At 34.7% G+C, this 25,972-nt stretch overlaps 1 long non-coding RNA gene and 1 other non-coding gene across 2 annotated transcripts in view; one reads left to right on the top strand and one right to left on the bottom strand.

The window, feature by feature from the left end:
* LOC141577391 (uncharacterized) overlaps positions 1-25,972 on the top strand; it is a 376,830-nt gene that overhangs the window by 54,431 nt on the left and 296,427 nt on the right. The gene's annotated exons all lie outside the window — the stretch shown is intronic.
* TRNAV-CAC (transfer RNA valine (anticodon CAC)) lies at positions 17,446-17,517 on the bottom strand. Its single transcript has one exon. It is a non-coding gene; the product is annotated as a tRNA-Val (tRNA).

Below are 25,972 nucleotides of genomic sequence, written 5' to 3' on the forward strand. Positions count from 1 at the left end.
ATGGCTGCTTTAATTCCCTGAGAAATTCCCTTGTAAGCATGATCTCTTTTTTCTCTTAGGTATTTCCAAAAAAAAAAAAAAAAGAGAGAGAGAAAATATATTCTAGTCTCCTAGTGTGATAAATTACATAATATTTCTAGTATATTTAAATCTTGAGCATATTTAGTTTTTTATTTTGACATCTACATTTTATTCTTATGCATAAAAGGAGTTTTCTATTTAGTATCCACTCTTAATTTCTTGATTGATCGTCTGTTAATTAAATCTTTCTATTATATATAGATTAATTTTCCTAAGTCATAATCTTTTGTATTATTGCAGTTTTTCCCTTTCTTCTAATTTTTACCATTGATAAAACTGTAAGCCATATATTTACATATCAGTGATATCTATATTTTGTGCATTATTAATAATTCATTATTGCCTTATGGTTAGTTGTGCTAAACTTTTTATACTGATACTCATCTAATTTCATTGAATTTTTTTTCCCCATAGTTTCATCTGAGATCGTTCTGGGTGTTCTATTAATTGTACATAAAATCTCCTGTTCTCTTACTCTGCTCCCAGGCAGAAGTGGTTGAATATTTGTTTCTGATGCTGCTGGGAGAATGTAGTTGAGGTTAGATGTTTCGCAAATATGTTTTCTGAATTCTTTAAGCACTTTTTAAATATGCAAAGCCTACATATTTATTCTTGTTGCTCCCCTTTTAGATGAATTCATTTTAGAATTTAGTTTATTATTTTACATTTTTCTGAATATTTCATAGGTTTTCAGTGTTTAACTTAAGGGGTTTAGGCATATTTTCAGAAACCTTCACAACTGTCTGATTCATTGAGAGTCCCCAGTGTCATTGTGACAGTGCTCTTACTGCTTTTAGCAAAAGCAATGGAAAAGAGCTGAAATGCCTCCTGACCATTCTCTAAACTGATTTATCTAAAAGCGACACCAATGAACACCTTTCCTAGAGAAATCAAGTTTCTTATAAGAGACATCTGGCACTGACGTATTATTCAATAAAACTTAAGTACTTCCCGAGGCAACCTGTCCAGAGCGTTCCTCAAAAGAAGTATGTTACAACTGCTGAGAGAGCCCTTCTGAAAGTGAGCAAATCCACAAAACTGAGAATAGCAGTGGGATCGTGTCTCTTGGCAACTTGTTTTCATGTTAAGATTAAATGTAAAACATTATTTTCAAAAATTACAAGTATATATTTATGTGTTTGAGTGCATATGGTATTATAAATTAGTTCCAGTTTCCTGTGACTAATTTAGGAATGTAAACATCGTCCTTGTATTTATTTTTTTTTAACATTTTTCCCTAATAGAATATATTTGTTTCATATGCTCATCCATTTTTCTGTCAAAAATTAAGAATGTAATTTACAGTAAGTAAATAGCTTTCTAGTAAATGTTTAAAATTATTATCTTTTGGAAGAATGAAAGCTGGTTTTCATCTTACCATGTTTTAAAAATAATACAGTGTCCAGTATTTGTAGTCCGCTTTACAAATTAAGAAGAAAATGCCACCCTAAATACAAAACAGTGTTTTGAATTTAGTTAAGGATATGAATATGCACATATATAATATAGACAGAGAATGGAGACAGAAAGGAAGAAAAAATTGCTTAACCAAAACCTGGTGCATGTTATTTGATTGCTAATTTTTTTTTTGTAATTGAGTTGCAAGTGTACTAAACTATGAAATGATTTCTCAATACTATGATTGATAAAGTGAAATATTTCCTAGAATATTAATGACAAACTGTTTTCTCCCAAGAATCTATAATTACATACTACAGGAATTTGAATGTTTAATAGGAATTAAAGTGCTTCTCATCTTTAACATGAAATTAGTAACATTTGATTTCTGCGAATGCCTGCTTCTTATATAAAATATAATATATTGAGAACTCAAGAACCCATACAGTTCTTTCTTTCTCTTCCTTTTTCTTTTTCTTCCTTCCTTCCTTCCTTCCTTCCTTCCTTCCTTCCTTCCTTCCTTCCTTCCTTCCTTCTTCCTTTCTTTTCTTTCTTTTGTTTTCTTTCTTTTCTTTCTTTTCCTACCTGGTTACATGGAGATTCCTCTTGTAGCTTCACTTGTATAAGATCTTCTGCCAGAGTTCAGTAGGTGTTCTGTGACAATTGTTCTACATGTAGATGCATTTTTGATATATTTGTGGGAGAGGTTGAGCTCTGAGTCCTTCTGTGTAGATTAAAGAACTGAGGTGAGAGAAAGCTGTAAAGAATCAGCTTTTGGGGGATTGCTGAGGAAGCATTTCGAATGGCTGTGTAACACAAGCCATTGCTCCAACAGTGTCCTCTGTCTCCCAGCCCAACAAGACCCTTGTCTGTACAACCAGAGGAAGGAGAAGGAACCTTTAATATCGTAAGTTATCAATATAATGGAAAGACAAAGAACTGAATTTCTCTTGTCTATCCATTTGCTGTAAGTTAGGAGAATGTCTTTCTTTCTCTCCAAACCATCTAAAATGGACCTATTCCAAGGAAAATTTTGGAGCAGCTGGGGGAGGGGTAACCTCAGGAGGGGAGAGGCTGACCTCTGCTCAGGCAGTGGGGGTGAGCAGGCTGGAGCCGGGACAGGCATATAAAGGTCTTGATATTTCTTCCCTATTGTCTTTCAAGTTAACCTGTTCTTCCTAACTCCATCCACATTGGCATTTACATTGGGGTCGTCACTTCTGACTTAACTGAAACCATGTGTATAGGACCCGGATTAAAGCACTGGAGGAAACGTACTTGTGTATTACAGCTGAAGTGCACCAGACCATCTCATTGTGTAAAACAGATACAAATTAACAGCGCTGCTGAAGTTGAGACTTCTTCTCTCTGCTCATCTACTTGTTTCATTTTCTGTCTTCAGAAACATATTGTCTGGAACACATACATCTAGAGTCAATGCTCAGTATTATTTGAACAGAAATGTCAAGTGAGAATTTCACTACCGAGAGGATTTGTCACACAGCCGATATGGGATTCTCACTAATCTAGGACTTTAACTGTGACCAACTATGATATTTCCTAGTAAAACACTGCTAAGAAGCATATTTTGAAACAATAATCTCCTAGCTTTCAGACCCTTTGACATTAAAGGGAAAAAAGGGTATCTTTTTTATCCTATTTTTCTATTCCATTTTTTTTTCCTGAGTGCACACTGTATATTCTTTCTCACTTCTAAGGTATTGAATGAATGGAAAAAATTTTTTCCTCTAATGATGAGTTGAAATAAATTAATTTTGCACTTTTCATATGTCAATCTTGATCTTTTACTTTTGAGAGTCCTTTTCTTTCCCTCTCAATTTCAGGAACATATATCTTGATATCCGTAGTCATTGGTAATTATGCACAACAGAAGAAATAGTTTTCTTTGAATTCTGTCTCACACATCTTGGCTACAGTGAGAGAGCTTAGCTCTTCCCAGCAGTTTGACTTTTCCATTGTCCCTATTGCAATCAATATGAGAAATGGCATGATTCTTGCAGTGTTTGCCCTTATTTTTGTGGTGTTTTTCAATAATATTTTATGTAATGAAACTTGAGGGAAAACTCTGCCTTTTTTCTGTTTTATTTAACATTGAGTGTGCTTTAAAACCTCAGTAGATAATTGGTATTAACTCCTGTAAGATGGAGTCCCTCACATGGAAATAAGCAGCTAATCAGGGTTGTACATGGTGTATGTTACCACCATAGTTGTGAAGTTGCATCTGTTTTAAATTAACGATTATGATCCATTCGACTTCTAAGTTTAAAAATGGACTTGAAGCAAAAAATAGATTGAGAGATAGAAAGTAATGGAGAAACAGAAAGAGCTGTAACCTAGAGTGTCTAATAAGTTGTGTTTATATTTCAGAAGGAACATTCAGGTTAAGACCTAGATACAAACACACCTTTCATGAGACTGTCTTTCCTCCAACTTTACACAATAACAAGATCGCTGGATGGGAACCTCCTCAGCTTTGTCCTCCGTCTGTAACCGTGTCTGCACTTCTACTTACTATTTTCTCTCTCGCTTCGTTTATGGTGGAGTGGAGGTTCTCACACCTGCTCAAAGAAGCTTCGTCCACGTGTGTTGTCCGCTCAGCCTCTAGGCGAGATTCTTCTCTGGAGCCTCAGCTTCCCTCCTGTGTAGTACTCATCTTTCTCTCTCTAAAATAAATCTCTCATGTGGTCATGTAAACATACTCAGCCCTTTCTCAACCTTGAAGGACTTCTTTAAACACCCTCCTGTTCACAGCTGCTGCACTGGCGAGCTCCTCTTCCTCACAGCCAGCATGCTTTCATACTGACGGTATTTGCTGTCACTAAGTCTTCACCTCTCACTTTCCTCTGCAGCTGTTAGAACTGGATCGGTGGTACTTAACTCAAATTGCTCTAAGACCGTCAGTGCCCTCTTGACTAGTACATCCAAGAAACTTTTCTCACTAGTTCTCTGATCTGATCTGTCTAGCGTCAAATACCGATTACCATTTCTTCATCAAAAATGTCCTTTTCACCGGTAGAACTGATCCTGTAATTCTGGCTGTCAGTTTGTGGTTTTGGTTTCTTCTCTTTCAGTGAACTTTAACAGACTCCATTTCCCAAACATCTGTGTTAAGTGTCCATCTTCAGTGTTCTTTGCAAGGTTTAGTTTCATCTTATGTGATCTGGGTGCACTCAGTCCTTGTCATGGTGGCTGCAGTAATTATCTGTACTCTGATGACTTCAGATCAGACTGTAAGCATCAGCTAGATGTTCAGACACACAACTTTAGCAGCTCGCTGCTAGGTGCAGGTGTGGGTTATACAAACTGTGAATCATGATTACAAAAATGAAGTTTCCCTTTGCAAAGGTGCTCCTATCATTAAGTACCATCTTTCTGTCACTTCCATTCACACCAGGTTTTTCCCTCACCACTCATACCAGCAAGTCACAAAGCCCCACTTTCTCATCTCCCATATATTTTTTCTGAAAACATAGGATACTCATTTAGGTCCCTGCATTAATTCAACAACATTCTAAATAATCCCACCATCTCTGGTTTTTCTTCCCTCTAATGCACACTTCACACTGAGATCAAAATCATCTTTGTAAATGCAAATGTAACCATGTCACTCTGCTCCAGGAGACTTTTGAAATGACTCCCCACTGTGCTAAGGTAAAAAGCACAAATTCTGATGATCGTTTGTAAGGTTTTCTGTACACATATCTTTTCAGTTTACCTCTCATAACTATCTCCTTTACAAATGGAATCATACTAAATGTTCTTTAGATCTCTAAATGCATCCCACTTTCTTTCAAGTCTGTCCCATTACTTGTAAGTTACTCTTGTTAAAAAGCTATGTCCCTTCCTTTTACAGGGTCTACCCGCCATGCGTTATCCTAGTTCTCTGTTGACCCTCCACCTCAGCATGCAGTGCACCATAATGTGATTACTGCTTCATCTGTTAACTCTAAAATATTCTATTAACTTCATGATTTCAGGGCCATGATTTTCTTGTTGTTTATTTCTTCCGCCCAAACTATTGTGGTGTCTGGCAACAGTAACTGCTAAGTAAATACTTTTTGAATAAGAGAAAGAAAAATACTTGATCTTTGCAGCAGAGGTTGGGTAATTGAAAGTTACATTTGTTTTTCTCTTTTAGATTGTTCAGGGTGTGATGGAATGAGTTCTGTGTGTTGGGAAATGAGTCTGTATGGCATCTGCTCTTTGGAGTACCACCACATTCTGTTGTTATCTCTCCTGGGAACCAAGTAAGACCACTTGATTGTCGCTCTTCTTTTTAGGTCAAGTGTGGTGTGCTCTCTGAGCTCTATCTAAAAGGTTTCCCTCTTTCCTGTGGGTAGTATGAATGGTCAATATCTCAGTCTGAAATGAAGAGTATTTTTGTGTAACTGTTGTCAGGTCAAAAAAGCTCTTTGTTCCAAGTTTCTCCTAGAAAATTTTACTAACTTTCTTTTTGATGGTAAATTAAGGAAAAACCTGCAGATAAACACCTGAAAAATATAAATAAATGTGTGTGTGTGTGTGTGTGTATGTCTTTAATTAAATGCCTTTAATTTCCAAACTGAGGGGAGAATAAAACATGTTAGCAATCAGCCCCTGAGCTAGCCTCCAGCCCTGGTCCCTAACAATAATGTCTGATGTCACCTTGTTCCAAATAACAGCTGAGATGTTTTCTGTGCCCTCATCATTGAGTAAACTGTGCCAAATCCAAAATGTTCAGAGGTTCCCACCTCAACCAAAAGAAAGAGTGAGATGGAATAAGGAAGAGTGAAAACTTGATTAATCTCATTCTCTTGCTGTATCACTTTTTGTTTTCTTCAGTAGAAGTTTTTTTAAAATATCAAAATTTATTCTGACCCAGAAACAAGAGAGAGACCCAGTTTCATCATACTCCAAAGTGGAAGTGCAAATCTCTTCTTTTGCCAGAAAGTCTTTTAGGTATGTTATTTTTATTCCATGATAATTTTCACAGATATTTTATTAAAGAATGAGGGTAAGAGACATTCCTCATTTTTTGCTCTCACTCCCAAAAAATAGAATATCTGTCCTCCCACCCAGTTTTAACCATGGAAAGCCCAGAATATGGCAAATGCAGTAATTTAATAATGCAAAAGGTTAGCTCTTTGATAATACTAAATTCCAGTCACAGTGTTGGATCTTTGTGTTACTGATATAAACAGACTATTCTGTTTGCCATTATGGGGTTTCTAGTACAGAGGGAGATTTTAGTGGAAGAAAGCAAATTGCAGAATTACAGCTTTAAAAATGTCAAGAAATACTATAGTAATGATTATAGGTGACTTGTTGAACTCTAATGAGGCATATTATTGGGGAGGTAAAAAGCTGTGCTATCAGCTTTCATTTTCAAATTGTGGCAAGAAGTTGATGTTTTATAAAAGTACTAAATATTTGGTTGCATTATCACTTTGAATTCACAGCCAGAGAAATATGCTTAAAGAGGATAAGTGGTGTGTTCAGTATCTTGCAGAATGGCAAAGCAGAATTCTAGCCTAGGAAGACTTAACATAGATCATCTATTCATCTAAACCACTTTAAATACTTAATCATCTTAAATTACTCAATTAATGTTCATCAGATAGCTTTTTTGGTAACAGTTTGGAAGAATTTTACCTCAAGTTCTGAACTTTCTTTACTCTTTCATCATTAAATGTCTTTAACATAGCAAAAACATGACTGTATTTTATTTGTCTGCTAACAGAGATGACTTCATCTAAATTGTGAGTTACCAGACAGAATTACATGTAATTTATTTTGACAAGGCAACCTCACATGGCATCCGATATAAAAAGGCTTCTCAATAAATGCCTGGTGGAGTGGATCAGAGACTCATTCCCCATTCCCTTGCTTGACACCCTGCAATAAAATCCTAACCTTCCTGCAGAAGGAAAAAAAAAAGAACTCTAATGATTGCTCAAAATGCAGTTTGTGCTTCTTAATCAGCCCTAGACATATAAGAGCCAGGACCTCCTTGTGAGGATGGGTGATGTCAAAGGGGAATGGGAGGAATGGGATGAAGATAACATCACAAAACAGTTTCATTCCCTTACTTCCTTTGAGCCCATAATGTGTTTTTAAGCTTCTTACACAGTTTGCATGTCACGTCCTTTTTCTTCTGTTGTCCCCAAGGTAGACAAAAGCATGACCCACAGAGGGACCACAGTAGTCTTCCTGGTAAAACATGAAATAGTCTATTTTTAAGCTGTTTATTATTACTTAATAATAGGAGTGCTGTATTTAATAACTTACCTAACAGGATGTCAGTTAACCAAGCAGAAATGTTTTCCTAGTCCAGCCACAATGACCAAAGTATAAGAAGGTGGTTTGGAAGTAAGCAAATAGCTCATCAACTCAATTGTATGTAATTTTTAAACAAAATATTCTTTTATTTTCCTCACCATTACGTTAGCCTGTACATTTCTGGAGACAGAACAGTATTAGTGTGATCTCATTAAATATCTGGAGCAATTCATCATTTTGTCTTTGGAAAATTTGGAGCTTTACTCTATCCATGGCACCCTAGAAACATTATAAATATATTCTCTTTTTACACATCTCCTGTCATAAGCCATTTTTTATTGATCAACCAGGTTATGGTTTTAAATTAATATAAACATTAAAAAGTTGATTGATTTTAAATAGAAATATTAAAAATGCATCACATTTCTTATTTCTCCCTTCATAATATAAATCAGATCTTTGTAGGACAGAATATTGAGTTGCCAGTGTTAATTTTATTATACCGTTTACCCCCATTTGGCATTATTTTCTCTTTATAATTATTTTAGAAGTTTCATTTTGTGAATATCTACATTTTGGCACATAACCTTCACATCTGGTATAAAATCCATTCAATATTTTAATAGGTAAGAAAACCCAAAGTGTTTGTGATTAAAGAATTATATTCTGGTCTGTTGGTGATTCCCAGTACATCATTCGTGTTTAACCTTTGTTTGGAAGAGAACAGTATTTGTTTATTAATGAATCAATTAATTTAAGATGATTATTTTCAAATTCAATCATGTTCTTGTTGTAGGGAATCAATGGTACATCGGGGACTGGGGATTCCTTTTGTATCTATGCAGAGCCTGCATTTCCTCCAAATGTGCGCTTGTGAGAATTTTCGACTGATGCAAATACTGGGGTTTAGCAATTAGTAGAGCTGGTTCAATTATTCAATTAACTATGCTTCTGAAGGTTTCTAATGCACTGTTCTGGAGATTTGAGAACATCAGTCTGAAAAATGAACCACCTGTTTTAACTAGAACTCAGCAGAGAATCCATACTATTACAAATTAAAGAAACAACCATAAAGAGCGAGAGAATGACATATAGTTGACATTGTAAAAGACACATAACTGAAGAGTTATAGAAAATGAAACATAAATATGTATGGTGCTAATTTGACCTGCCATCACAGAAAAGAAATTGAAGCACGTATGAAGTAGTCACTAACAATGACTTTAGCGAAGTACCCTTACTAAGATGGGAATACCCATTAACATAGTAAGTAAAAGGAAACACAGAAAGAAACATCGTGTGGGATAAAAGACTAATGAAAACTGAGAAATGCATTAATGGCTGTCAAGTAACTCAGTAGTTGAAAGACTCATATTCCAAATTTAATCCTAGAGCCATAATTCAAAATGTTGCTAAGTAAACATATAAATCATTTTTAAGGAAAATAGGATTAAATATATGACTGAAAGTTTTAATTTCAGTTTTAATTGCAAAAGTAATTGAAAGCCCAAAGTAATATGTACAATTTCCAGGTAAAATATTCAAATAACAGTATTGTTTTACAGTAATGCAATTAAATGCATACAAATAATTAAAAGCCCAGCAAAATCTTCAACAACCAAAGATGACAAAGAGGCACAATCTTAAATAATAATTTTCTAAAACTAGAAGAAAAGGAAATCTGCTTCTTGAGTCAGCTTCTAATCCTGTCCCCAACATCCTCCATGTGTCCCCTGAAATGGATATATTCCTTAAGTGGCAAAATCCTGAAAATTAATGGGTATATATTTCTATTTGTAGAGAAACAGAATGAGAGATAAGAAAGTAGCACAGTATGAAAATAATAAAAATCCAAAGAGTAGCTTCTCTCATCTAGTTTAGAATCTATTCATGTTAATGCCATTTGGACCAATTAAAAGTGCAAGGAAAACTGACAAGAAATTCACACTATTCATAGCAATAAAGAAAACCTAGGCAGTATGACCCAATGGGAGAAAATGGGAGAATGTCTTAAAAGGAAGTAGGAATTTAGGGGAAAAAAAGGACATCAAAATCTCCCTCCTCCTTCAATGATAAACAAAGTCAGAGACTCAAAACTCCAGTTATTAATTTCATATTCTTGTTTTCAGTTTGAGTGAGAATGACTGCTGATGTACAAAAGGTATTTAAAGTTCAGGAAACAGTTGCTGAAGCTGACATGTTCCCGGTCTTCAAAGTATATGGGCTTCCCTAGGAAAATAAAAAGTACTTCTTTTAGGGTGAGTAAACCCTAGATGCCCATTTAATAAAATCTGAGCTTAAAGAATACATAGCAAGTCTACCAACCAAGATTGATCATTGCTTTAGCTGAGTTTGCCTTTCCTTCAGACGACCTAGCAATAAATACGGTATATACTCTTCAACGTTTAAGCAGCAGTTCTGTGAAGATAACTAGCTCTCACAGTAGCGGGAAAGTCACCCAAAGTCAAAGAAAGTCACCCCAAATGAGGTAATACTTGACAGAATTCCCTTCTTGAGCAAAATGGAGGCAGAAAAATAAAAAAGAAATACAGCAACATTGAAAGATATATTCTGTGTAATAAAGGAAAGAATATAAGAAAGGGAAACCTACGTACCAACAGTGAAAATTAACTGTTGAATTAAATTATCACAAGAAATAGGAAATGTACATATGGCTACCCCCAGGCTGTTGCTGAAAATAATAAGAACATGAATGTATTGAGCATGTGTGTATAATCAGTGTGTAGCAATCAGTGTTTACTACCAATCATACATACACTCTAGGACACATATTCAGTGGCTAAAAACAGTAATCTTGTATTTCTTATCTGTTTTTAGATCATGTGCAGTGTCTTTGCTGATATAAACTGACATTGGTTAGATCATTCTAGGTTAAGTTCAGATCTGCTCCCCAATGTCTTTTCTACTTCCTGACCTAGCAGGTGAGCTAGGGCCTGCTTGTTTCATGGCAGTGGCAGGAACAAAAGAGAGCAAGCCCAAGTGTGCAAGCAGATCTCTAACCCTTCCCTGGCATCACACCTATTAAGAGACCATTTGAAGAATCAAGTCACATGATCAAAAATATCAAGATGTTTGGAGGTGTATGTCTATGAGATACACAGCAAAGTCATATAAGCAAAGGGCTTGGGTAGGAGGAAGGAATTGTGGATAATAATGTATCAAAGTAACAAAGATGTTAAATCAAGATTATGAGAGCTCAGATAATTGACATAGGCAAAAAAAATCATTACACAACTAAAACATCCTTCTGGAATAGCATGAAATCAAATGGAAGACTGAAAACTAAATTGTACATGCAAACATATTTTAAGATACAGTGGAATCCAAGTAAAAGGACAGTTGAAATCATTGGGTAAGATTCTATGGGGAACGAAGATTATCCAGTAGCTATAAACAGTGTTGATAAAGAGGTAAATTAATATATAGTATTGAGAATGTAACCAAAATTTATAATGGAAGGAAAAAAATCCATTTAATTAGTTAGTAAGAGAATAACAAATCCTGCAGATTTTAAAGCACCATTGTACAGAAGAAATTGATAATGAATAATAATTAATGATGAATAAAAAGTTATCATTTAGTTATGAAACTTCAAAGGTAAAGACATACTTGTGTAGAGGAATTTTTTTTAAATCTTTACATTGGTAACAAAGAAAGAGGGTTGCTTCAGATAGCTCAATAATGACATGAAATTCCAGAATTTAAAGAAATAACACTTGTAATTGATGTCTCATTTTAGTGTTTATACTTTCTCACTGTGTAGTTGTATATTTTCTATTAAAATTAAACAGGATTGTTTTTAGATGATAATGAAAGCATTTTTATTCTAATTTTTTCTAAATTATAGTACAAAATGTGACAATGAATGTATATATGTTCATGTATAACTGAAAAATTGTGCTCTACACAGGAATTTGACACAACAATATAAAATGACTATTACTCAATTAAACAAAGTTTAAAAAAATTATAGTACATTCCCAGAATATATACTTGTTTGTTTGTTTTTAATTTTTTATTGAAGTGTAGTTGATTTACAATGTTAGTTTCAGGTGTACAGCAAAGTGATTCAGTTATACATATACATACATATATAGATTTTTTTCTTTTCAGATTATTTTCCATTATATGTTATTATAACAAATTGATTAGAGCTCTCTATGTTATGATCTATGTCCTAAACAAGGACTTTTATTTCTGATTATGGTAAGATGATTGGTATCAGATCAACCACTTTGATGAAGTCAAAATTACAGTCTGTGGTTTCCAATTCTGAGTAGGTTGTAGAAAGACACAAGGGACCTTCACTCCTAAACTAACAACAAGCACAAACTGGATAAGCCACAAAACAGTAATTTTAAAACCTGTACCCATCCGAGAGCTGAAATCACAAAGAAACCTAAGTCAGCAAAATCCTTGAGGTACGAAGCCAGGAAATGACGAGGAAAACCAGTAACAAAGAAATAGATCAGGTCACTGAAACTCTATGATACATAGTATTTTCATCTGTTAAATGAAAGATTGAACTTTATTAGGGCTCTAAAACCTCAAAAATATATTTCAAAATTGTTTTCATAGTTAGCAAATGGACAATGTTTTCCTCATTTATCAAGTCATATAGGCATGCACTCTAATGTGTTTTTCTTTATGTGCTGAAATACACAAACTCTTATGAAAGAAAGAGTTCACATAACTTCATATTTTGACAGATGTGTGTGTTATATTTCATTGCTGTCATCTTAAAAGTGTAATTTTTCAGAACAGGAAATGATTGAATAAAGACTTTGCAGAAACGACCACGTTAAGATGTAAAAATTTCACTTCAATAATCTAAACAAACAGAAACTTAGGAGGCTAAATAAAATTTAATAAAGTGTATTTCTGGTTGAAGCATCATCAGTCTTGTCAAGTGAAATGGAATTAATTAAGTGAATCCAGTCTTCCAGTTCTGTAACTTAAACTGAATTACTACATTAAAGTTGCTTAAGTTAATAATTTGCTTCATGTTTTGCTCAGAATAGAATATAACTTATCTCATATGGTTCTACCATATCTCATGAAATTAGGGAAACATTAGGTGCTTAATGAAATACCTACCTTTGTCAAGTTTAAAGATCATTAACTTTTGGGTGAAACTACAATTTTAATGGCATAGACATTAGCTCATCTGTCATACACTTGACATTTGAACATGTTCATTACACTGAAATATCATTACGCATAAAACAGCAGGGTTTTTTTTAAAGGCTTGTTCACCAAGTTTCAGTTAAAATGCTATTTTTTTTTTGTTTTAGAGATCTTTGATATGTATATATCTATATCTATATCTATATATATGTAAAACTTGCTTATTTCCCATCCAATGATTGTGTTCCAAGCATCTTAACAATAAATATTTATTTTTCTTTATGTGAACTAATTGAGATTTATAGAATCAGGTTCACCAGTTAGTTCCTTCATCAAGTATTGTTATTGAAAGCTTACGGAATGATCTCAGAAACCTTGTTATAAAAGAATATGAATTAATGAAGGCCAATTTAATTATTTCTGCCCCACATGTTTTAAAATGACTTTATGGAGTCAACCATGAATAGTTTAATTTTCTGACTGATAAAATGTATTTTATACTATTTTTTCTCTTTGTTACTTTAAGTCATAGGCAATTACCATTGTTATAATTCAAAACTGCTGAATATCAACATTTTTTTATGGTTCAGCCTGATATCTTTTACTATGTCAATTCTTATACTGTAAAACATAAACAGTGTATATGATATGCATAAAAATGGGAAGGTAATAGTATGAGCATTAGCAATGACTGTATCATATCGTAAAATGAAGGCTAACTTAAAAAATTCCTTTCTGTAATACCCATGTTTCTAAAATGAATGCATATTACTTTTGTAATCAGAATATCTTCACTTTTTACTTATAAAACATACTCCTCAATATGAAGCAAATAATGAAAAATATCATGTATAGATGCTCCTTTTATCCAGTGCATCATTGAACTCATAATCATTCCAGAACTTAATGTGAGTTTGAACATACATTGTTTAGCATTTTGTGTGTATAAAAGTTCCACATCATGTTCCCAAACTACCCTTAGCAGTCTGTGAGCTGTTTACCTTTACCATTGTGGTGAAGGCTGCTGTTCATCACAAAACCATATATCTTCTTCCTGACCGTGGGCAGAGACTACAGTTCCTAGTCTCAGAATCAGATGATTATAAATCTGTGAAAGATGGTAAAGCCATATGAAGAAAGAAGCCTCGGTAAATACATTACTATATAGAGAAGAGCCACCTGCCAATGAGAAACACCTAACTTAGTTAAATAATCGAAAAAACAAACTGTCATTGTTATTACAGCCTAGCCTACCCTTTCTAATACAATCGTTCATCTAATGTGTACCGAGGAAGGAAAAGATCTCTTCAGGAAAAAAATATCAGTTATGAAGTGATAAAAAATGCAAGATGTTTTTTTAAATATTGGAAAAGTTTATATAACAAATTATATAACCGTAAGTGAAATGTCTTTTGAGTTAGTAACTGTGCTAATTATGGACACAAGTATCTCCTCTTGTTACCACTATGATACTCACGTGACATCAGGATGCTTTCCTTTAGCATTTTTAGCAGTAGTGAAGCTCTAATGTTAAAAAAAAAAAAAGACTTCTTTTTCTTTTGAAATTTCTAAGATGCCTTGCATAGTTTCTGAAGATAACTGGATTGTCATTCTTTATTCCTATATACACATTCTTAATTCCTATATACACAATATGACTTTTTTTTCCTGGATAGTTTTCAGAATTTGTTAATTTTTTTTTTTAATAATTTCTATTTAGGTTGTGCCTTGGTGCAGTTTTCTTTATTCTGCTTAGTTTTGTTAAGCTTCTTGGACATACAGGTTACTATTTTAATGAATGTCAATTATTTTTTATCGTTTTTTTTAACATATTGTATCCTTGGACATTTGAAATTCTCTGTTGATGTGGGTCTGGAATTTTTTCTCTCCCTCTACACAGTACTTGAAGGGCAGTTTAGATACTGCATTCTTTAAAAGCTTTTTATACTTTGTAAGGATGGGTTCATAGTAGTTTGATTCAGAGCTCCTTTATCCCTACAACCAGGGCTTGACTTTGCTTGGTTCTCTGTTGGATGCCTCAACTGTGCAACAAGGTCGCTTGACTCTGCTGATTGGAACCCAACATCTGTCTGGTTTGCATGAGCTTTAGAAATTATTTAGATATACAAATCTCAAGAAACTTTTTTTTTGGCCTGGTCAAGTGGAGTTAAATCCTATCTGTGTGCCCCTTAAGATGTATCCAAATACTTGAGGGACCCCTGTGCATATTTCTGGAGTGTTAGTTACATAGATTTTTTTCCATTACTTTGCTCCTAAAATTCCATCTAGTTTGATCTCTCCAAACTTCAGTATCTATCTCCTCAGTTCAGCAAGGCTGCTGTGTTGTTCTGCTTGGGTGTCTACTGCCTGTGTCATAATCAAACAAGGCAGCTTTTTTTTTTGGTGGGGGAGGGTATAGCTCAGTAGTCGAATATGTGCTTAGCATGCATGAGGTCCAGGGTTCAGTCCCCAGTATCTCCATTAAATAAATAAATAAATATACCTAAATACCTCCCCCCAAAAAACAAAATTGGTTTTAAAATTAAAAAATAAATAAATATATGAAATTTAAAAGGCAGGTCTTACCTTTTTAGGCAGAAAACCAGAGAATTGTAGTCTCATCTTTATTATTTCCTCTCTCTCAAAGATCATAATACTGCCATGCCTGTCGTCAAATATCTGAAAAACAGTTCTTACATATTTTGTCACATTACTAACTGTTTATGTTAGGAGGACAAGTCAGGTGCCTGATACTCTGTCATGTTTGAAGTTTTCTGTAACTGTTAGCAGATAGAGTGACCCCTGATTGGAAAGCCCGCCAAATGTGTGGGCAAGATCCTATCCTTAAATGTGTGGGTCCTTGCCCCCTAGCTGAGAAAGAATTCTCAGTGGAGGCAGAGAGACAAAGTGAAAAAAGGAGCTGCTTTACTGCTCAGAGAGAGGAAGTTTTAAAAAAAGCAAAAAGAAAACACTCAAGAGGGAAGTGTTCAGCCAGGGAGCAGATCAGGACGGCTCCAGCCCCTGTCAGGCTGGGGTGTCCCTTAATTGGACGCCTCTGCCATCCTTACCTTCATTCCAGTGGTGCCAGTCTTCTGTTACTGGCTCTTTCCTCCCATGAAATTCAGCCCTGAAACAGAAACTTCGGCTGGAGAAAGGGAACAAAGAAAGAGATACTGGGGCATGTCTGTGGGAATCAGTGCTGCACTTGTGGGACGCAAAATGTCTGGTATGGCTGTGTCCTTGGAACCAAGGAGCCAGCTGAGGGATGAGAGAGACAATCTGTTTTTTAGCAGCCTGGCATTTCCCTTCCCTCATTAACCAGCCAGGGTCAGTAAGCCTTCCTCATCACTCCTCTCACAATAAGGTTTTTTTTTTTTTTTTTTTTTTTTTTTCCCCAACGTGAAGTCCATTATCCTCAAGATGCATTTATAAATTTGGATGAAATAATGGGTACATTTAAACTTGCATTTTTCTAGGAAGAAAGTCTGTAGCTTTCATCTTTCTCAGAGATCCCAGCCTGTATGAGTGTGCAGTAGTGGTTTTGTGATCTCTGCCCTATTCTGGGTTGGTGAATATACAAAATGCTAAAAAGGGGGATTAATTGACTGAAAGTACTGTTGAGTGATAGTGAATAGATGCTCCAGTGGCACTTAGCAGGTGAATTGCAAACCTTTACAGCATAAGCCTATAAGCTAATGGAGTGTATTGGTGTGTGTAAGTGGGGTATATAATAGAATAACTTGTTCATAGTTCTGAAAAGAAAGTAAATGTTCGGTAAGTAATTAACAAACATATATTGAACTTTGTACAGAAGATGCTGGTGGAAGTAGTGGGAACAAACACAAATGTTGAAAATTGGTGGCACTTCCTCTCCAGTGATCACAGACCACATTTGATTGATGTTGTTTGCCCTGTTTTAATTATCTGTGGCTATATGTAGAAATATCAGTATGACATATAATTTGCTCTTCTTTCATATGTTCTACTTTATGTATATAGCCCACAGATCCTAGAAACATTTACCGTAAATACAATTGTTAGAGTTTTGATGAAAATAATTTTAGTTGAGTCACATTAGGGACACCTCTTTCCTAAGATAAGCTTAAAGATGATGGTACCTTAAGATTTTACCATTTATTTGTGTATTTACTGAAAAATGAATGAATAGAGAATATGATTAGTATTAGCAAAAAATATTTAAAATCAGATTTTATAAATATTTAGCAATATAAATACTTCTTTTTAAGTCTCAAATTTTAAAGAGTAGCTTTTTTATCTCAGCTTTGTTAGAGATAAATATTTAGAGAATAGAGTTTATGCTTGTATGATTTAAATATTTATTAGTTTGAGGATTGATAAACCTACGGATATTATCTGCTTTTATATTGTGTTGTTTTCTTTTCTGACATCACCAATCTTTATGCCATGTCCATTGGGAATGTAAATTAACAGTATTTTGAAGTCAGTAGGCAAAAATGATAAACATGAGAATTTGGGGGGGTGGAGGTAATTAGGTTTCTTCATTAATTTATTTTTTAATGCAGGTACTGGGGATTGAACCCAGGACCTCATGCATGTGAGGCATGCACTTCACCACTGAGCTATACCCTCCCCCTAACAGACAAAAATTAAATCTGACTCTTCAAACTCATCTGTTTAGGATCTAGATTTTTTAATTTATATTTTATAGAAATCGGAGGACAGTTGTTCCTAGTGAATTTAAGGAAATGGCTCCACTTACTGCAAAATTTTGCTGTGTTCAGAATGAAGAAATTTAGGAGAAAGTTTTAAACTCCCAATTTTTAAATATAAAAGGTTATAATTTCAATTTCCAGTGTTCTTAAATAAAATGTTAGTATACTTTAACTTACACCTAAGTCCTCCACCTTATGTTCATTCTACCTGTATGAATACGTACCTTCTCGATATTTTAATTGAGTTGCTTATGAGGCATTTGGCTTTGCAGATATGTAGATCAATTACAGCATCTTACTAGCTTTAGGGGGCCCAGCACCATAGAAATCCCATTCATTTAAAGAAATATTACATTAGCAATAAAAGTTATATATGAAGGATATTGAAATCACAAATTTCATAGCTCTCTACAATAAGGGCTGACTCTAATCATTCCCATATCTGTAAGCTCTGCTGAAACAGCAAAGCAGCAGGATTTTGGAACTGGCTGTGAAATTAGATTTTTTCCAACATGAGCAATGAGAGCTGTCATAAGTCTGATCTGTAAAGGAAAAGAAAATCCAAAACTGTGTTATCATGGTATATTTCTATCTCCCCTGAGTATTTTCTCTGATCATAATATGCAAACAGTTGTGTACAGACTGAAGTTGAAATTTTGGGAATTTAGATGTTTTTAGTAAGATTTGAGTTCTAAAATTCCTTTCCTCTGACAACACTTTATGAAATATATGCCTAATAAAAAATGTGTAGATGAGTCTTAGGTAAAAACTAAAAACTTCCCCTGTGTTCTCAAAACACTTTACATTTCCCCCCAAAGAATTACTATTTTGTTATTGATAGAATAACTATTATGGAGCTTTCTAGACTGTGCATTTTCTGATTAGCCACAATAATTTAAAAGCATTCTCCTCACTGTGTGTCTTTTGTTGTATCACTGTTCAATATTAGTACAAGCTCATCACTTACATATGTAAATTAGAGTTGAACTCTTGACGTTAGACAAAAATTGAGTTCAAAATTTGACTTTGTGTCACATAGTTTGTTACTGGGCAGGTTATATAAAGTCCAAAATCACTGCATTTGCTTCTTTAAAACAGAGATAATTATAATTCCTTGCTGTTAGGATTGTTATGAAGATTAAATAAAATGGTTTAGGTGTGCTCTTTAGAGGAGTACTGGGTATGGGCTTTGTAGTTACTCATTGTTTCTGCATTTCTTTTTATCCCTTTTGGTGGACTAACACCAGGACCTCTGGGCTCTGGCTGCTCAGAGGACGAGAGCAGATATTCTTTGGCACATCTGGACCAGGTTCACACTAAATAAACAATCCTGGAGGGTCTGAAGAGTGACATCAACCTCACAATAAAACTTATATCTTAGAAATAATCCAAAGAACCAAATGGGTAAGAGCTCCTAGGACAGATTTTTTAATTATATTTGTCTCAAAACAATTGGCATAGACTTTCTCAACTTGTCACTAAAATAATTATAGAGCCATATATAAAAGAGTGTGAAATCAGAGAAAAATAGAGGAATGCTAACAGAAATCCCAGAATCTGGATAAAATATTCTCTAGCTATAAAACTGATAGAATGTCTTTACAAAGAGCAACCGTTGTACAGGCATTACCAGAACAGAGTGGGACAGTCGACAGAGAAGGACAAGAAAGTCACTTGGCTCCCACCCCAAAGTCCTCTTTCTTTGTTTCAGAAATGCAGTGAGTAGCAGGTGCTCTTACCATGGGGCTGCTTGATTTGGTGGAGGAGCAAACTGCTGCCCATTACTTCTCATCCTATTATTTCCTTTCCTTCTAGATCTATTCTGATACTGAGACCACCAGAAATGAACCAAGGGAAACCATTTAGTGTGCAGATTTAACATGCAGAATATAGTCAAGGAAAAAAAATCAGAAGTGATCCACATCTTGTTAGAGTCTAGACTCTAGAGATATATTTTCAAGTTAGAGTATAAGAAAGTTTCCCTGCCACCAGACAGAGAGGGGAAAAGAGAGAGAAGTTGAGTGAGAGGGGTTAACAGTAGGGAGAGAAAAAGAAGGCCTCTCCTAGGCATCCTTGCAATACTAAATACTGGATGAAATAGAGAAAGTTATATTTAGTTCTGAGGATAATAACGATAATTTGGCAATGAGATCAGCTGTCTTACATGTTTGAAAACAATGGAAATATTTTCTACTTTAAATTGGAAAAAATTAACTTTATTATAATAAAGCTTTCAGGGGACTATATTTTGTGAATTTATGCACAGTATCAAATCACAGTTGCCATATAAATTTGGTTTACTCTCTGTTTTGCCATGTTAATGTATTTCTTACCGATTTTCAGGCGACAGACTCTATAATATGATTACTTATCCTGATTTTGCAGTGATATTGGCAATATTAACTCCTGATTATAAATCTGAAGAGAGCAAGGGTTCACAGGTCACACAAGTATGAATCCACCTTGAACCACAATGCCTGGGTGTTCATTCCTTGTGCTGACATCTGATACCATTTATTGTCTGTGTGATGGGATTAGTGGTTAGAGGTGTTAGCTCTGAAGTCAGATTACTTGGGTTCAGATTCAATATTCATATTCACCAGTTGCAGGGTATCACAAAAGTTGTATATTTTTTCTGGACTTTGCTTCCCTTTTCTGAAAAAGAGAAAAATACTGCTGACATCATTGAAATTATATAGTAAAGTGTTAGGAATACTGTCCAGAACATAGTGAGGATTCAGTTAACTAGATATTGTGTATGTGTTTATAAATGTAGTATCTTTGTATGTAATTAACTATTAACATAATGGTCAGGAGAGAGTAAATGTTCAGTGAATGATAGTATTTATCATTGCTGCCACCTTTGATACCAAAGAAGGCTATATTTCTTCATATTTTTGTGTGTATATGACAAAGTTGCAGTGACATGATAAAAGACTTGAAAGCAAGGATCTTTTTTTTTTTTTGTCCTCAACACTTAAATTGTAGGTAATTATTAAATCATGTGATGTGCTAGATTCATCTTGTGCCATTATCATAGGTGACTGAGCACATCTCTTCTCATCCTCAGCTTCTTGTTCAGTGACATCATCCTGTTGGCTTGAAATTAGCCATGGCAGGGCTAGTTACATCATAGAAATTGACAGAATCCCACAAACTAGGGTCTCCTCCTATGCCTGAGAGGTGTTTGTGAACCATTTATTAGCACATCCCTGATTAATATCCATATTGATGTGAAACCAAGTCTCCATACCCATTTTGTTGACTCTTGGCCAAGTTCATGTATGAGGGTTATCTGTATTTTTTTTAATCTTGTTTTGTTTTGTAGCGAGTATCTCAGCCAGTTTTGTATCAGTGTGGAGCCATGGTTGGTACTGACCTAATTCAGAAAAACTCCAACTGATTCCCACAGGAGATGCTGTAATTAGGCATTAAACACTATGTTGCATCAATCTAGGGCACTGAGATTAAGCACATCAATAATCCTTTTCACATGGATATATCTATATTTATATTTTTAAGACATTTTTTATTGAGTTATACTCATTTTACAATGTATCAAGTTCCAGTGTAGAGCACAATTTTTCAGTTATACATGAACACACATATATTTATTGTCACATTTTTTTCTCTGTGAGCTACCACAAGATCTTGTATATATTTCCCTGTGCTATACAGTATAATCTTGTTTATATTTGTATTTTTTATCTATCTCCTCACACATAATAAAATGTATGAGGTTATTGATTTCTACTTGCACACTTATGAAACTCCCGCTAATCAATACTGGGTTGAGATCACTGACTCTTACTGTGAGCGTACGAGCATGTTCTTAATCATTTTGGAGCTGAAAACTGAAATACCTACAACAGCATTACCCCCACTACTTTGTTTACAAAGAGTCACGTAGGATGCCTGTAACAGTTCAGGGTCCGCCTTTATTCTAGATCTGTTGAGTGAGCATCTCTCGAGGGTGAGCTGGGATCTACATTTTCAGTCAAGAGTCTCGATGGTTTTTCTGACCTGGCAATTTTGGGAACCCATAGCTGATAGAGACTAAGTAGGTGGCTTAAGTGGGTGAAGCAGGGTGAGGGAGGCATGTGAGGGTCTGAGAGGACGCCTTGGCTGAAGGGTGTCATGCCAGCTACCTTCACATTTTCAAGATAAGCTAGAAATATGTAGTTACATAAAATACTCTGATTTTTAAATATTGACAAATTACTCATTGTCTTTGTATTGTTACCATCCAGGCCAACTTAAACCTTTCAACATACTAGTGATTTAAAAAACATATTTACCATCCCTCAAAATACTGAGAAAAGGTAGCAGTGCCTGAGAAAAGTCAACTGTGGTCCCACCTCCTCTCTGTCTTTTTTCATCCTCTGCCAATCCCCTCCACACTGCTCTCCACTGTTTCCTGTTCATAGTAAAGGTACATTCTGCAGTACCAGGAAAGGACACTTGTATCTTTCTCCTATCCCTGGCACACAGTAGGTGTTCAAGTGATAGTTGCTGAATTCTCCTGAAAGTTTTAAAGAAATATTTAGGCATTCTCTATAGAGAAATGGTTTTCTTATATATGTTTTTAAATAGTGATTCTACTATTTGGGTATAAAAAGTGACTTGGGTATAAATAGGATCACTTCGTGTAAAAGGGTGGAGTCAATGGGGAGCAGTTAAAACATTGACTTCTTGGTGATAGAAGAAAGAGTCTTAATATCTACCTACCTTTTTATCTATTGCTTCTTCTTTTTTTCTTACATTCCTCCCCAAAAATGCAGTGTAATAATCAGATGCAAAAATTACCTGTAGTTTATTAGCTCCAAGAGACAGAGAACATGTCAGTCTTTGTTTTCATCGTACCCCTAGTGTCTAACATAGTGCTAAGAATGTAAGATTCCCTCCATAAACACGTGTGAAGTGGGAGAAGGAATAAATGAATGAAGTTGGTGAAGCACTTCTCACACTTGCTCCTGTTAATCAGGCTGTTGTCATATCAGTTTGATTAAGCACATATAGACCGACTTCTCTGATAGGTTCTGCTGTGCTCTATAGTGTTACTACAGACTGGCCTTATGCTCAAGTTATTACAGACCATGTGCAAATTCATATGATGGTTCTTGGAAAAAACGCATGTACACACGTTTACTGAAATGGAACTCATCCTTTGCATCATGGTTAGTGTGGCTTGTCTGACAGTCAGGGAAGCTACTTGGCTCATAGGGAACTACTGCTCTGTTGGGAGTTTTAAAAAAAAGTTATCAACTCTTTCTTTGTATAATCACTGGAAAGAGAGATAGAGTGAGTATTGGGGAATTTAAGGAATAATATTATATGAGGAAAGAGTAGAAAGTGCCCTGTTTAGGTAGGTTCAAGGATGTCTTCTGGGTGCAAACCCCAGTCCTGCTTCTTGGTAAGAGACTGAAACTGGCATGTTAAAGTGGCCGTATATTTGTATTGCTTTTACTCAGCAATCTGATTTTACTAAAAAACATACCTATTTTTGTATCTAAAATTAAAATATATCATATATTTTTAAAATTTTATGGCCCAGTTCCCAGATTGAGTCATACATTTTTGTAATAAACTATTATTTTTAAGGTGTAGAGTTGTTTCCATTTTCCCTTTATAGCTGTGTAAACTCACTATTATTAGAGTTTTCTATGGTTCTGAAGTATTTCAAAAGCCATCGTATATGATAAATGACTCATTTCATCCAGCAAGATATGGGATAGAAAATATTAGCCTTGCCATACTGGAGATTAGTTTAATATTTTAGGCTATTTCCACATGATCTCATTTCAGTGATATTATGTATACAAAATTACTTTTCAAGTATTCTGATATTTTCATTGGTTCCTACTGTATCACTATAATAATGACGACACTGTCTAAATCATAGATATTAAATGTCTTGAGAGTGTTTACTCTCAAGAAAGTAACAGAAGGCCTTGCGTTTGAACTGCAAAATTGTGGAACACCATATAAAGTGAATGTATTAGATTTGCTAAGGGAAGCATTAAAAGGCAATGGATATAAATTGAAAAACTTGACTATTTCACTCTACTGAAACCAACACATAAATAGATATGTTTTTCAAATAAAACTATAAATGACATTGTAATAGAACTTACAAAGGAGCCCTGAAACTTATGCACGTATCAAAATGAGCTTAAGCAGCAGCATTAATATGGGAAAGAAAGGGTAGCAGAGGCAAAAGGAACAGAGTTTGTGAAATACAGCTGGTTAAGGACTGCAGCAGAACATTCAGGTTATCATGCTATCTGGGTTGTATCTGTCTTTTGCTCCCTCTTTGAATCATTCTTTCACATTCTAAATCCATATGATTCGTAGGAAAAATTGAGCCCATTGGGAGTTTCCCTAGCTTAGTAGAATGCTATGTTGGTGCCTCTAAAAATATTGCTTGAATGTCTTATTATCTTCAACTGAAATTGTAAAAATATCTAAGTTACAACAAATAGTAAAAATAGCAAAACAGCAAAGCTGCTTTTCTTAAAAGTGGGAAATGCGATTTTGCTTTGTTTTTGTAACTGTGTAGTAACTAAAACTTGAAGACATATCCTGATAGGTTTCTTCATCTTTGTTCTTTATGGTTTGGCTTTTCTTCTCACTGCTACTCAGTGTTGCAGCAGTTGACAGTGGGCTTGAGTACTGCCTGGTTTTCAAATCCTGCCACTTACCAGTCGTGTGACTTTGGCTTAGTCACTTAACTTTTTTGAGGCTCTATTTTCTCAGATATTAAAGGAACTTAATAGTGTATCCCTAATAGGACTGGTATAAAAAGTAAAGAAGTTTTTTGAAATGGATCAAATACTTAAATAGTAAGACTTGAAACCATAGAACTCCTAGAAGAAAACATAGGGAAAAGTTCCTTAACATTGGTCTTGGCAGTCAGTGTTTGTGGATATGATACCACAAGCACAGGCAATAAAAACAAAAACTAATAAATGTGAGTCCAAACTAAAAATCTTCTGTACGGCCAAAGAAGCAATCAACAAAATGAAACAGTAACCTAAGGAGTGGGAGAAAACCCTTGCAAATCAATGGGTGCAGTGAATGTTGATAAAATTTAACACCCATTCATCATAAAAATTCTTACCAAAGTGAGTATAGAGGGAACGCATCAACATAAAGTTATATATGAAAAACCCACAGCCAACATCACACTCAACAGTGAAAAGCTGACAGCCTGCCTGCTAAAACCTGGAACAAGACAAGGATGCCCACTCTCACTGCTTCTATTCAAGTGGTGGAAGTCCCAGCCACAGAAATCAGAGAAGAAAAAGGAATAAAATGTATCCAAATTGGGAGGAAAGAGGTAAAACCATTACTATCTATAGATGACATGATACTATATATAGAAAACCCTGGAGATTCCACACAAAAACTACTAGAACTGATAAATGAATACAGAAAGGTAGCAGAATACAAAATTAACCTACAGAGATCTGTTATATGTCCTTACACTGACAATGAGATATCAGAAAAGGAAAGCAAAAAAAAAAAAATCCTTTAAAAACTCATCAAAAAAAATAAAATACTTAGGAATAAATCTGACCAAGGCAGTGAAAGACCTATATGCTGAGAATTGTAAAACACTGATAATGGAAATTAAAGATGATTCAGAGAAATAGATATCTTCTGCTCTTGGAATGAAAGAATTAATATTGCTCAAATGACCAAACTGCCCAAGGCAATCTACAGATTGAATGCAATCCCTTTCAAATTACCCAGTACATTTTTCACAGAACTTAAAAAATAATCCTGAAGTGTATATGGAAGCACAAAAAAAGAAAAAAAAACCCAGAATTGCCAAAGTAGACCTGAGGAAAAAGAGCAAAACTGGAGGCTTAACCCTGTCTGACTTCATATAATACTACAAAGCTACAATAATCAAAACAGCATGGTATTGGCACAAAAACAGACATGTAGATCAATGGAACAAAAAAGGGAGCCCAGATATTTATTTATTTATTTATTTATTTATTTATTTATTTATTTATTTATTTATTTATTTATCTATTTATTTACACACACACACATACACACACACACATACACACACACACACACACACACACATATATTTGAATCACTGTACTGTATACCAGAAACCAGTATAACTTTGTAAACCAACTATACTTCAATAAAAAAAGAAAATGTGGATATTCTAGCTACTGTTATTATGATGAGTGGTAAACTGTCCTTTATCTCTGACTCAGGATTTTTGTGCCATCTGCCAACACCAATAAAATTGTAGCAGGCTATCATAGTATCTAGAAATTGAGGTAAAATCTCAAATATTTACTTAACAACTGTTAGTAAATGTATTTATCCATTATAAGTTATAT

This window comes from Camelus bactrianus, chromosome 4 (genome assembly GCF_048773025.1).
Source record: "Camelus bactrianus isolate YW-2024 breed Bactrian camel chromosome 4, ASM4877302v1, whole genome shotgun sequence".
Classification (NCBI taxonomy): Eukaryota; Metazoa; Chordata; class Mammalia; order Artiodactyla; family Camelidae; genus Camelus; species Camelus bactrianus.